The sequence below is a fragment of the Dermacentor silvarum genome, chromosome 6, assembly GCF_013339745.2.
Source record: "Dermacentor silvarum isolate Dsil-2018 chromosome 6, BIME_Dsil_1.4, whole genome shotgun sequence".
Taxonomy (NCBI): Eukaryota; Metazoa; Arthropoda; class Arachnida; order Ixodida; family Ixodidae; genus Dermacentor; species Dermacentor silvarum.
The window spans coordinates 11,746,145-11,751,485 of NC_051159.1; the positions used below are offsets into that span (position 1 = coordinate 11,746,145).

Here is a 5,341-nt window from a genome sequence, read left to right on the forward strand (position 1 = left end):
GTTAATTCTGCTTTTGCTTCTCTTTAAAGACGATAGTGTTTCTTGGGCTACCTAAACGCGAAAACCTTTGTCACTCGATTCAACCGCTCGGCCAAAAGCAAGCATGAAAAGATGATTTTTACTCCTCAGGGGCACCACATTTCGAAAGATATGCATCAAATGCATCTGAAAAGTTAGTTATTTCGGTGCAATACATGTATTGTTACAAACATTACAAAACAAACTTGAAAGAATGTTAATGATACTTACTACCCACAGCTTCCAATTTATCGGGGCTCAATGTCGGCTTCTCAACAGCCTTGCCAACCTTCAAGCACCGACAAGGAGCCCCTGTGGCGCTCCTACGCCGAGCGCCAGGGCTCCCTACATCAGTTATGCCAGTTCTTTGCAGAACAGGGAGTCCCGGCCATGGCACTGGAGCAGGCCCCAGTTATCGTTGCCAATGTATAAAACATTTCCTAGGTGTACCTGCAATAAAAGACGGCAGAGACACATTAAGACTGCTTACGTGGGGGAACTTGAAAGCACCTTTAGTCAAACAAATGGCTGCAATGTGAAGTGCGTGTCAGCCTGTGCACTAGGCACACCTTAAGTCAGCCAGAACTAAGGAGCTGCCGTGGCATGAGGGAAGCGTGCTCCTTTCACACTCCAGGTTCTATTCCCACCTAGTCTGCACAACTTTCTTATTAAAGAAATTAATTTGCTTTTTTACATGAACCTACCTAAATTTGACATCACTCCAAGCGTTTTGATGTGCTTTTATTGCTTGTGCAATAGGCCATCGGTTTTATGTCAATAAATGCTGGTAGCAAAAAGAAGTATGTCTAACCGTGCGATAAATGTAGCCGGAAATGGCAGGTACGTCCAGTGGCATTAGTGTAGCGGCTGCATACAAAATTATATAGCTTACCCTGTTTCAAATTTATTTTAAAGAGCAGTTTCAGTGAGCCCAAGTAGAGTGTTTCAGCTTTTTGCAGTGCAGAAACAGGTACAGTTTGTGCCAGCCAACCAGATGAAGAGCTCTCCTAGTAACTGTCTCTAATCACCCTCTCAGCAATTAGTGATAGCCAAAGTAGAGCTTGTATCTCTACAACTGACACATGTCCCATTTCCTTAATGTGGTATTCGTCACTGATTTTGATGGTCAATTGGTTGCCATAGATGAACAATCGAAATCTGGCACGCAGCACCAGTCGCGTCAGTGCATCGTCAAGTGGCACAAACATATTTCTCCCTTGAGTGAATTATGGTGCTCTCCTGGGCACATGTTGAGGCACCAGCCAGTCTGCCCCATGTACATTTGACCGAATATATACATGATCAAAGGAACTATGCTACCCCTGACGAACACAAGACAAATTGGGTTGCATCTTTAACTCAGCAAGCCTCAATTCTCATGTGGACTGCTATGCACGCACATTTCCAGCGAAAAATAAAGTAGGCAGGATATGCACGACAGTCCACAAGTGAATTGGGAAAGGCGAGCAGGCAAGGGAGGTTTGCTTGGTTAAAGATACCACCAAATTTGTCTAGTGTGTATGAGAGGCAGTGTACTGTATTCCTTTCACACCTGGTCAAATGTACACAGAGCAGACTGGCCGGTAACTAAATGTGCCAAATAAATTCCCATATTTCACTCAAAAGACCAGCATGCTCGTCCAGTCAGGCTGGAATAAGATCATCTGTTTTCACCTACGGTGAAAAATTGACACGAGAGATCAGTGAGGCATACCACATAAACAAGACATGCGAGCCAGACCCCATGATCAATTCATGAAATAAAAGGCATCCTTTCTAGGATGACAAGTGATTGAAGTTAGTCTGCGCATATTTACTTTTTTTACACAAATACCATTTATTGTGATTTTATGCCTTTATATTACAACTTACGCCTTCCCTCTGAAAGAAATTGCGCACAACATAAGCACACATGCAGTGTTGCTATTTTTAATCCTTCCATCAAAATAAATCGTCAGCTAGCAGCAATCATGTTGTATGGTACCCTTTTCCTCCCCATGTAAATTCTATCCTGAAAAGTTAGATGAACTGACCGGCAAACTCATAAGTACACTACAAATTTCACCTAGCAAACACGGCTGGTTCTCAGAAAATGCACAAATACGGTGATAGGTATCTGTTGGCATACTGTAGCAATAGTAAGTGCCAGTTAGCTTCGACATTAGACTGTTTTAGTATAGCATATGCAACTAATAGCGTACGCCTATATGCTATAGTACAGCGTATGCTAAACAGCACACGTTTATTACAGTTTTAGTTGGCCTGCGAGATCTTCCGATCTCAGAGGCCATATGCCATCGTCGCACCTATCTCTCAACTTCACTGACAGGTGGCGCTGACATATCTCGAAGGTTTCCCTCGTTAGGCTTCGTGTCGTTCGAAACGAGAAGCAATGTCGGAAAACTCCACAAGGTTAACCATATTACACTGTTGTCGAAGCAGCCTGAGGGTAAGCCAAAGCTGTTTATGCAGTCATTTGCTACGAACGAAGCGAATTCTGCAAAAGCCACGCCAAATTCAATTCTAAGCGGGCAGCAGGGACCGCCGCCATATTTAACGTAAACTATGCAGACCACACCCAGACGGTAATGCTAAATCTGAGAAATAGCGTGCATACGGATAGCGTTCTGCACATGCGCAGTGATGACCCGCTATTTAAAACTGGCTACTGCTGCAATACTTCAGCTGTCAGGTATCTACAGTGCTTAAGACACCACAGAAGTGTAAGTGCCCAACAAAACAAAGCGGCGCATCAACCATAAATTTGACTTGAGAGTAGTGACAACATAGGCTGTTTCGTGTAGCTAAAACACTAGCCAATATGTAGAAAGTATATGCACAAGTATACATACCTATAGATATTTGCCTACCTAACTTAAAACTGATGCAAGAAAAAATACTTAACATCAGGACATGTTAGGTCTACTTTTATATAGAACACAATAAGGTGTGTATAACAGCTATGAACACAAATAAACAGCAAGTTGCATAAATATTTGGCCTATTTAGTAAGCTGTGTTGATTAATGTCGATTAACTTATCCACGAATGATAATGATACCGAGATGCTACTTTTTGGAACACGTACACTACATACATACCTGACCCGACCATCCAGATTACACGTTGCACTACGGCAGGCATAGCCAAGGGGCCTGGTGGCTCCTCCGTTATGTGGGCACTGTTATGGGTCACAGCCTCGCCACTATAAAATAAGTTCTGTGTTAACTTATAGCAGTGGCACATAGCTTTATAAAGCTGTCAAATTGTCTACACATGCATGGAGCATCTAAATATAGTTACAAAAACAATGTTTGCATTATTGCGGGGTGGCAACAGAGCCCAAAGTAGAAGTCACTGATGAATGTCTTGATAATGGGGACCCTTTCATCACAGTAAAATTATTCACACGCAGCAGCACATAGCAAAGAAATGTTTGTTTACAAAACAATTCATTTTTTTTTTGTTTCATGACTCAGTTTAACTTTCCCCTGTCATGTTTAGTTACGTATAAGGTATGTCAAAACATCTTGTCTTAAAAAGTAAGTTGGACTAGTAGCAGGCTGTGATTGCTTAATTTTTTTCTCTCTAAAACTGTCGTAAACCGAAAACTTCGTAAGCAGATATTATTTACAACGTCGAGGCATTTATAAGCAAGGAAATGTCATTGCAATAAGAATCGGTGAAGAGGCAAATGAGTCGTTATTATGCAACTTCAGCAGAAAAGCGGGAGCTCACGCGCAGCACGCACATGATGAACACGATTATTTTCGAACGTTGTATTTCTCATCGGAAGAAAACGCTTATCAAGATTTTCAATTTCGCATCGAAGCAATAAACTTGCGTAACTAAGTGCTGACAACCAGCGTTCAGCAAGCATCAGCACAGGTATCATTGCTTGTCGCGGGACTTCTATTTCATACGCTCGCGCACGCTATGCACACACGAGAAGGTCACACAACACGCGTGTAGTTAGCCAGCACGATTACTTACCTTTTGAATGGTACGACGCGGTCGCGAAACGCTCTCCAAGTTTCCGGTGCTCCGTCGACGATGTTACTTCCCGCATACGTGCCGCTGCGTAGTTGACGAGCTGAGGCGCGCCAACACACAATATTTCTTTGCGACGTCCACCCAACTTTCCACGAGAACAAAGGGGTCGCACTCCACGGCATAAAATCGTTGGGCCACATTTGCCTGGCGCGCCACGCATACGGCGAGTTTGCAGCATGATACAAGGTATCTTCAGGCATTTCTGTGCACGCCGAACTGCGACCCACTTCATAACAGCAAACACAAAAACACACGATCAAGCAAACGCGACGCTCGTAGCACCCCGCACATGCGACCGCCATCACACAACACGATGATGATGATGATGATGATGATGATGATGATGATGATGATGATGATGATGATTTATTGGCATCCCCTTTGAAACGGGGTGGCGACAAATAGTCACCTAGCCTGCTTGATTTAATCAGGTATACTACACATGTTCTTTATCTCGCATTTTTGTATACCTTTTTCAAAAATTTAGCTTGTACCGCTGCCTATGATTTTAAGAGATCAGGTCGTATCCATCTTTTCCCTGCTTTTTTTCCACCAGTACTCTAATCGTCTCTTGCTGATCTCTACGGCTGATCTGTTTATGTTTCCTTCCACTTTAAACCCAAGCGCTTCTGGGAGTTGCATGTTACCTCCTACGGTTCTCGCTGGGTGGATCCCGTCGCATTCCATTAGGATGTGCTGAGTGGTCTCTGGATCTTTACTGCAGCATACACATGTCTCATCTAGTTCCGAATATTTGTTCCGATATGTTTTCGTCCTTAGGCAACCGGCTCGAGCCTCAAATAGCAAGGCACTGCCCTTTGTGTTATCGTACAGATTTTCCCTTCTAATTTCTTTCTTCTCATTCTTGTAAATCTCCATTGTCCTTTTCGTTTCCATTCTTTGCATCCAATTCACGGTCTCTATTTCTCTCACTTTCTTTCTGATGACCCCTGGTTGTCTATTTACAGTTTCGATTATCCTGTACTTGGTTGCCAACTTCCTTGACCTGGAAGCAGCACGGAGGAAAAACAACAGCGCCGCCTGCATACTTGTGAGACTGTTGTGGCCTCTGTGATGCTAAAAATATTAACCGGTACACTCACACGCTAAAATTTTGTGCCCTGTTGCGCCCAACTACGTATAGATGTTGCAAAACAAAATAACTATAGAAAATCCTATATTTTACGCTATAGTTTAGCGCAGAAAGAAATTATATCACGTATTTTTACCTTTGAACTGCTTCCGCCGTCTGCAGCCAGCAAAAGCATAGC

The 5,341-nt window shown here is 43.1% G+C and overlaps 1 long non-coding RNA gene across 1 annotated transcript; it reads right to left on the reverse strand.

Annotated features, from left to right (window-relative positions):
• Window positions 1-338: 338 nt before the first annotated feature.
• On the reverse strand, window positions 339-4,253 carry LOC125946184 (uncharacterized). Its single transcript, XR_007467447.1, has 3 exons — window positions 4,011-4,253; window positions 3,119-3,222; window positions 339-468 (listed from the first exon to the last, which is right to left on the reverse strand). It is a non-coding gene; the product is annotated as an uncharacterized LOC125946184 (long non-coding RNA).
• Window positions 4,254-5,341: the final 1,088 nt, after the last annotated feature.